The 9,346-nt window shown below is 40.9% G+C and overlaps 1 protein-coding gene across 3 annotated transcripts in view; it reads left to right on the top strand.

Moving 5' to 3' along the window:
* Window positions 1-306: 306 nt before the first annotated feature.
* phtm (phantom) overlaps window positions 307-9,346 on the top strand; it is a 239,667-nt gene continuing 230,627 nt past the window's right edge. For all 3 annotated transcript variants that reach the window (XM_068350761.1, XM_068350762.1, XM_068350763.1), the window contains exon 1: window positions 307-546. The gene's annotated coding sequence lies outside the window, so the exon portion shown is untranslated. The remainder of the gene's footprint in view (window positions 547-9,346) is intronic.

Here is a 9,346-nt window from a genome sequence, read left to right as displayed (position 1 = left end):
TGGCCAAAAAAAAAAAACGGTCTCTGTGTATAGGTTTTTAGCTATATCAGGATTATTATTTAATTTATTTCAATACTCAACGCAAAGTATATGCATTTAGGTCACCATTGCTGGTGTAAGGCGCTCTTTATTCATTATATGAGGAAAACTAAATAGCGATGATAGACGGTGTTAGACGTAGCGAAGAACGAAACATTCTGGGTTTTTCCATCGACGTCATCGCTCAGGCAAAACAAAAAAGAGCTGTGGATGCGTAATGCTAGTTTACCATTCGCTCGTTTAACAACACCAAATACTGTATACGGCATATTCCACGAAAGCAGTAACTGATGATAGCAAAAAACAGACCCAACTTCCAGACAGCGTTCCTTCAGAACGATAAAAAAGGGTCCCCTAGTTTAAAACAGTATCCTTCAGGGACGCTGAACAGACCTCTGGCTGCCGCAACGTACTCGTGAACAAACTAACACGCGGCCAGTTTGTGTAACTAGTGCTGTGGTAAGGTGTACGGGTGATCTACTCTGCAATTTCTTCTCTTAAAACAAGGTAATGTTGAATTGTCATCGAAAGGTAAATTAAACTGTTCGAGGCTGGTGTATGTTCGAGTCTTCTGAATGAGATTTCAAGAAGAATGTAAGCGGGATAAAGGGAATAAGGGAAGAACAAGAGTGAGAAAGTTTTCCAACGTTGGGTAGATGCATGACGATTTAGGAATACAGTAGGTAAACTTTGGCATAGAGGTAGAAAGAGAGAAGGGAACGTTTTGAAATGGGAAATGGTGGCATTCACCGGCGTGTTGATTCAAAGGGCCTTGTTTCCTGCAAATATATACAGTACACCATTATTGCCTAGGAAATATTAAAGTTTTGTCACTATTTAGTGAAGAAATTGACAGCTATTTGTAAATTGTCTTCATTGTGTTAATGATCTCAAAGCGGTAATTTATTCTGACCCCTTACTAATTTATTAATTACTTTCTTTTAAAGGGGGAATAATTATTATAATCATTTTAAAATAGTAGTGGCGAATACTACTTAGTGATAAGTAATGAAATGCAATAACTAATGCTTTACACGGTAATGCAAAATAGGCTCTAAATAATTTTTCACTACCACCAGCCGGTGGCAAGCCCCTGGACCCCTTTCTCGGGCTTAACTTAGAAAATATAAAATAACTTCATATTATGGTATATCGGATCATAATAAAGCACTTCTCCATAAGAATAAAAGATTGGACTAGTAATAAGAAAGATATCGCACTGTCCCGACAAACTACATTCACCCATCGTTTTGCATTAAAAAGTATGGAATACCTTTCGGTGGAATTTCAAGGAAAATTTTGAATTCTCTAACGATGTTAAATGAGAAATGAGTCTCAGGGCAATCCATAAATGGAAAGTTATGTTAGGTTAGGTTAGTAGTTTCAGTAGAGCAGTTCCGTCGTCACACAAGAAGGCAGGAACGAGAAGCGGAATTTTCAGCATTTGAGTCCCTCTGTTCTTATAAAAGAAAGCGAGCTCTATATTAAATCATGAAGATGGGTGATAGTCCTTGGAATACAGGAAATTAAATGAACTGCTGTATGTGCTAATTAGAATATAGATTATTTGGTTAGAATTACGGGTCTGCTTCTCTGGTCATGAAACTAGAATTAAGGTTGTTAACTCATATAAAGGGCTTTCCTGGAATGGTTGAACTTTTATCGACAGTCACAAAAAGAAAGCTCTGGATAGTTTTGAATTTCAAAAAGATGCAACGTAATTCATGCATAATAGCAAGTTCGAAAGTAGATTCCTGATCACTGTGTTAAAAGACCCATACCAATTATTGATAGTTGAAGAGACAAAGAAATGTTTTGTTGTTTTCCCGTGTGTTTAGCAATGAAATTTATTAGGCTTTCCATTTATTCAATTAAACGGCAAAAAATACCCAGTATTTTATATATGCTATGTATGGAGTTTTGGCCTTTTGACGTATTTTAGTAGTGTTTACGATAACTATCCAATAGCCGATTTTACATTTTCACCTTTTACCTACATTAATTTTCAATAAGATTCATAAAAAACCGTGGAAGTAATGTGTAATTGATTTTTTGATAATTCTGTTAATTTCCTTACCTCTTTTCCTCACTGGGCTATTTTCCTTGGTAGAGACCAAGGGCTAATAACATCATGCTTTTCTAATATACTAATAGTAATAATAATGATAATAATAATAATCATCTCTAGTTTTGGGTAGTGTCATAGCCTCTATACCATGGTCTTCCATTGTCTTGGGTTAGCATTCTCTTGTCTGAAGGTACATCTAGGCACACTGTTCTATCAATTTCTTTACTTCCTTTCCTCACTGGGCTATTTTCCCTGTTGGAGGCCTTGGGCTTATAGCATCCTGATTTTCCAATAATAATGATAAAATACTATTAAAGGACAATCCGTAGTTTCTATCGGCTCCTTCACGAAAGAAGATATGGCACTCTCCACCTTTCACATATTTAAGAACGTTAATATGAACGTTAATATGCTAGGTTCGTATTAACGTACTTAGATATGAGAAGGATAGAGTATACCATAGCTTTTTTCCTGAATGGGCCAAAAGAAACTACCGATTGTCCTTGTAATAGTATTTTCATCATTATTATTGGAACTGCATGATGCTATAAGCCCAAGGCCTCCAACAGGGAAAATAGCCCAGTGAGGAAAGGAAGTAAATAAATTGATAGAACAGTGTGCCTTGGTGTACCTTCAGACTAAAGAATGCTAACCCAAGACAGTGGAAGACCATGGTACAAAGGCTATGGCACTACCCAAGACTAGAGAATAATGATTTGATTTTGGAGTGCCCATCTAGAAAAGCTCCTTGCCATAGCTAAAGCGTCTCTTCTACCCTTACTAAGTGGAATGTAGCCACTGAATAATTACAATGCAGGAGTTAACTCCTTGAATGCAGAAGAATTTTCATGTTATCTCAAGTGTTGTCAGGTGTATGGGGTTAAAGAGGAGGACGTGTAAGTGAATAGGCTACACTATTCAGTGTATATGTAGGCAAAGGAAGAATGATTCGTAACCAGATAGGAATCCAATGTAGTAATGTACTATTTGACTAGTCAAAGAACCCAATAACTTAATAGTGGTAATATCTCGACGGGGGCTGGTGCTTTGCCTAATCTACTACAGGGGAAATTATCAACAAGCCACTAACTATGGAAGTAAAAAAAAAATCGGTGATTATATATTGTTAAGTTATACATCTGCTGTGTTAATAATGAAATACTAACATCATTCTAAGATAGGATCATACTTTCCACTCGATGTCAAGAATAGAAAAAATGTGGCAGCTTTCAAGAAAAACCTGAAGACTTATCTTTTTAGAAAGTGTTATAATAGTGACCTGAAAACTATTAAGCCTGAATACAAATGCTAGTGAAATAACTGATAATGATACAGAGCAAAATATTAACTGGAAAGAAATTATTTTCACACACCAAGGCCCGCCTGAACAGACCTTTAGTGTCTGATGGAGGGCGAGAAATAAACCCATAAAAGTAAAGTAAGTATTCATTTTCTCTTCTGCGGGTAGACAGTGCCACGGTTTGTGTAGTTTCGTTCTCCCTTCCTATATGTTACTCTAGAAATGGCGTTTATGTAAATACATTACTTTAGTGTTTGATGTGTATAAGGACATATAGGCCATTTGGAGGCTACGCATAAATATGTAAAATTTGTGCATGCAAGCATTCGCCTAGCTGACTTTTAGGTACAGTACTTCTTGGTGTTTATTATGATTCTCTCTCTCTCTCTCTCTCTCTCTCTCTCTCTCTCTCTCTCTCTCTCTCTCTCTCTCTCTCTCTCTCTCTCTCTCTCTTGGCTCTTTCAGATTTCTCTCTCAACGTGATATAAAATACGAGTGTTAAATTTTTGTTGTTTTAAAAGTTCAGAAAATCTGTCGGAATAATAAATTATCAAAAATGCTTCACGATTTGAATAGTTTTCAAGAGTAATTACCAGACTCGAGGTGGTAAAAGTGGTGGTAACAGTTGTAAAAGAAAGGTTGAAAGATAAGATAATGCGGATGGCTTCCAAAATATAATTTTATTAAATATTTAAAGAAAATATACACTTTTTACAAAAATATCACGTTACTTTGCATATACTATGTAATCACGATTTTTGCATATCAATCCACAATCACCTGTGCTAAATCGTGAGAAATCTCAAAGGTATCGTATTCAATTGAAGAAATACAAAAGACGTTTATATGCTGCTATAGGCAGAACATGGGTCCTAGTTATACAATTGATTTCGATCAACAGATTAATACGCAACTTGATATCGTTAACAGTACGTAAAGTTTAGGTTTTGTAATTAGACCGAGTAACAAACCACTGATTATACATATAACACTTCGTTTCTTTAAAGCAATTTAAAATAAAAAAATGTACTAGGCGTAGACATTTATATTTATAAAATAGTACCCAAAGCAATTAAAACTCAAAGAATTGTACTAGTCGTAGATAGTTACAGTATATTATCACTTGAGTAATTTAAACACAAAGTTGAATATTGAGACCAGAGGTGTACGAGAGAATAGAGGAATCAATAGAGGAAAGTTAACTTAGCATTAGAAGGAAGGTGTAGTCTTTATACTGTATAGACTGGCCAGAAGTGTGCCACCACAATGCAAAACTCAGTTTGTTTAATATAGCTGTCATGGGATACCTCACAAAACTTCGTTCCCAAAAGGATCTCGTAAGGATTTTGTAACTGAAGAACTTTACATTTTTATAATATTATGGTCTGTAACTAAAAATATTCCAACCCACTTGTTAGAAACACTTTCACAAGGACCCCTTATTTACTAAGATAGAACCTAATTTTGTAATGTAGGGTCGTTTCAGATGACGCCACTTCCTTTTAAACTCCACATATTCCATCCTAGAACCTTCTAAAGCATTCTAAGATTTCCTACATCAGATTTTTCCGGCGCCATAAGCCATGATAATTGTATTCCTCCGCATCAGATTTGCATATGTCACAGTAGATTTATTATAAATCATAAATCGTTTACGTTATTGATATTTATATGACTGAGCAATTAGATAACAATATTATCTGGTGAACGACAGTCTGGGGTTCGAGTCATGCTCAAACTCGTTAGTTTCTTTAGTCGCTGTAATCTCACCATCCTTGTGATCTAAGGATGGGGGGTTTGGGGGACCCATAGGTCTATCTGCTGAGTCCTCAGCAGCCATTGTCCGGCACTCCTTTGTTTTAGCTTGGGTGGAGAGAAGTCTTGGGCGCTGATCATATGTATATATGGTCAGTCTAGGGTATTGTACTACTCGTTTGGGCAATGTCACTGTCCCTTGCCCCTGCTATTCATGAACAGCCTTTAAAACTTAATGATGGTAATAATGACTATAAATACTATTACTACTCATCACTTTAAGGATTTTAAGCTTGAAACATAATTGATAATCCTCCCTTCGAGAGATTATACTGAACAATGAACTATAATAGCCATTCTGCTCAATCGCAATACTCCATACACCAGCATTGTTATGCAATGTCATCAACCCTAGAAGAAATTTCATTTTCAACTGCTTTATATCCTTTTTCATATCATCAAAATTTTACATCAACATTTGTCTCTTGCTATGCCTCTCTTCTACTTGAATATTCAATAGTTCAAAATTACTTTCTTTTGGCCCAGAACATCATTCACGTTGAATATCATTACTTAATTTTATCATTTATTTTTAAAACCCCAACTTCAGATTTAGGACTAAAGAAATAAATAAGAAATTAACGATTATAATATTGATAGTTTAATATTACTTTAGAATAAAATTTAGTTGTTGCGTCACCAAATAAACAACGCTATTTATAGCGGTTGTTGCTTTCGGCGAAGCTGAAAGACTAGTCATTAGATTATTTGCGAGGGTTAACAACTTTACCCACCTGCTAGTTAGCGGAGATGAGTAGTAGTTACCCCTCTCACTCACACACCTGGGTTGAGAACCCACTTTGCTTATAGTTTGGTCCACTTTGCTTTTAGATAGGGTGGAGAATGGATGTTACCACTCGTCCCCCTCACCATGTTGACGTGCCATTACCAACTAATCTTTTGTTTTGCGTTTTCTTTTCTGTTGGTGTGTGTGTGCTCTCTTCTTTGCCCTCTTCATGCAAACCTGTCAGGAACTTTGTCGTCCATTGATAGGATCCGCATCGGTTATGTCCCTCATGCAGAGGGCTTCAATGTGACAAGGACAATACCTGCCCTGAATGCCGGGAGTGGTCTGCCTCCCAGTGGGAGAAGTTTGGGTGCCTACAGAAGAAGAGGGCTAAAAGGGATCCTTTGCCTTCGGAGTCTTCCCGCCTCATAGAGGTTCATCCTCTCACTCCAGCCCGCAACCACCGACCATCACGTTCTCCTTGGAGAACATCTCGCGGAAAGGACAACTCCCGTCGGGTCTCCCCGAAGGAACCCAGAGAACCAGCAAACCGATATGTTCCTTTCCCCTGTAACGTGAAACCAACAAAGCCGCAGCCATCCGCTTCGGGTCCAGTCATCCACTGATCCAGGTAGGAATGTTCCTCCTTTTCAGAAACCCTCGGCATCAATCCTCTCGGGGTCTCTCAGCCAGTGCCGCTGTGGGACAGAAACCGTGGTTCAACGGCCTGGTTAGAACTGTCCATCAGTCCTTTTTAGGAAGTGTCCATCCCGTTCTTCCATCCAGGACACCCAGAATTCCATTAAAGTCATCCTCTCCTCCACTTAACCCTAGTCGGAAATCTACGGTTCCTCATTCTCATGGAATCCATGGCTTCTTCATCTCCCCTGAAGAAGCAGCGAGGTATACCTGAACTGCTAGACTCACCCAGGATCAAGCTGACACTGTTATGGATGTTGAAGTGAAGGCTCAGTACTGTTGTGCCCACTCCTCGAGTAGGCTCGCACCCTCTTCCAGCAAGCCAAGAGTCTCTTCCTCTTTAAGAAGTCTCTCTGGTGGGTGCTTTCCGCCACTCTCCCATTGAGGTGGTCCCACCTGAGCTTCGACTGACCTCCAACACTTTTGGGAGGACATCTCCCTCACAGCAGGTGAGCCTCAAATGGAAGATCTTCAGAGACCTTCACTCCTGGAGGTTTTCTTTCCTTCTTGGAAGTAGCTGAGGGGACGAAGACTCAACCAAAGTCTTCGGCTAGATCATCACGACTTTCAGAGGTTCTGAAGAGACTTATCTCCAAACCCATAAGGGCCGTCAGCAAGCGACGCCCATTGTGCAAAATATGAACGCAGCCCACCCCAGGATAATGTCTCGTTTTGATGAACTTGATGACACCGATGACCATCTTCCTAATGCTGCTAATCCAAAGCTATTGGATGCTGAGCAGAGGGAGTAAGAGCACACATTCTGGCAGGTCTTGGTCTGCATGAGGGCCATCAATAGGTTATCTGACCTTATGGTGGTTCCTCAAGAGGGCAAAGACACGGTCTTGGACTATGTCCATGGCACTTGGAAGCCCCCCAAGACCAGTGCAACCTTGCCCTGGTCTAAGGGTCTAACGAGTGCTCGTCGGAAGGCGTTCTCACAGATCACTGGCTCCTTCAGCTTCCTCCAGGTAGACTCATCCTCGGAACTTCTTCCGCTGCCGTTTGTGCAGCAGAGGTGGTACTATGTGGTCTTCAACGATCCTCTTCCGGCACTACCTCTATATCACTCGTTAAAGGAACTGACCAAGGGGATCTCCCCCAAGAGACTCTTGGGTCTGCAAGTCTCGTTCTCGGCTTTAGAGATTCCAAACCAGGAGAATGTGGCAAAGTATACCATGCAGGCTACTTTGTAGCTGCATCTCTGGTTGGGATCAGTGGAACACCTTATGAGGACCGATTACTGGTCCAAGGAGAGCTCAAGGAAGGCGATGGAAACCTTTCTGCTATCAGGAACTCGAACCATTGAGTTCCTCACCCACCAAGTTGTAAACTTGTAGGCAAACACGATCCTGTGGCGAAGGGACTCTGTAGAAGAAAGGTTCCATCGCAAAGTCCCACACAACTAGGTCACGAGACTGAGTAAGTCATCTCTGGAGGGTTCCTCCCATTTTAGTCCGGAAGACGTCGAGCGGGCTGCACAGAGATGGAGGAAGTCCAACCAGAACTCCCTTCTCTATAGGGTCTTGACATCTCGGCCCTATAGACCACCACTGCCACAGAAGAAGAAACAACTGAATCCACCGACGAACAAGTCAGCAGCTACATTGGCCATGACAAAGGTGTCTAAGAAACTTTATTGCCAAGGAACGGAAGGGCTCCCAAGTCCTCGCATGGAGGGAAGAATTCTAGAGGAGGCAGAAGAGGCATCACTGCTGGCAGAGATGGATATGGCTTTGGGGCTGAGTCCTAGACGGTCTCCATGATTCATTCAGGGTATAGTGTCCCGTTCACACAATCTCTCCCTCCACTAACCAAAGCTCCTATGTGAGTGATCCACAAAGGAGCTAGCCCGGAGGGCGCTCTCCAAGAGGTCCTCAACGACTCCCCAGGCTTCTTCAGTTGAATCTTGTGAAAAATAAGTCTTTCTAGAGACTGGAGACTAGTCATAGACCTCTCAGTTCTGAACAAGTTTGTCAAACAAACTCCGTTCAGCATGGAGACAGCAGAGACGGTCAGACAACCGGTAAGACCACTGGACTTCATGTGTACACTGGACCTAAAGGATGCATACTTCCAGATCCCAATCCAACCGTCTTCAAGTAAGTATCTAAGAATCATACTAGACAACAAAAAATACCAGTTCAAGGTGCTGTGCTTCAGTCTTTCCACAGCACCTTGGGTCTTCACGAGTGTGTTCGCCCTAGTGTCATCTTGGACTCACAGAATCGGCATCTGCCCCCTATGATATCTGGAAGACTGGCTGATTCTAGCAGACTCGGTAGAAACCCATCTTCAACGCAGAGACAAACTTCTGAGACTTTGCCAAGATCTAGGGATGATGGTTGAACCCTGAAGTCATCTCCTGCTTCCCTCTCAATGACTGGTATACGTAGGTATAATCATAGATACCAATCTTCAGAAAGTCTTCCTCGGACGAAAACAACTCTCACCCCAGAGGTGGTTGTGCTTCATCAGGCACCTATCATCCCTGGTTCATCTAGCTCCCAACAGCCGACTCAGGATACAACCTCTCCAATGGTGGCTAAAGTCCAATTGGAATTTGTCCGATTCCCCGGACGTTCTGGTTCCTATGGGACTGGAAGAACAGACGGACCTCAGATGGTGGGTGGCAGACGAGAATCTGCTCAAGGGTGTTGACCTTCTCGCCCTCTCCCCGGGCTTGATGCTCTTTTCA

The sequence above is a fragment of the Palaemon carinicauda genome, chromosome 27 (assembly GCF_036898095.1).
Source record: "Palaemon carinicauda isolate YSFRI2023 chromosome 27, ASM3689809v2, whole genome shotgun sequence".
Classification (NCBI taxonomy): domain Eukaryota; kingdom Metazoa; phylum Arthropoda; class Malacostraca; order Decapoda; family Palaemonidae; genus Palaemon; species Palaemon carinicauda.
The sequence above is the reverse complement of the archived record's forward strand: the minus strand, read 5'-3'. Positions and strand labels throughout refer to the sequence as shown.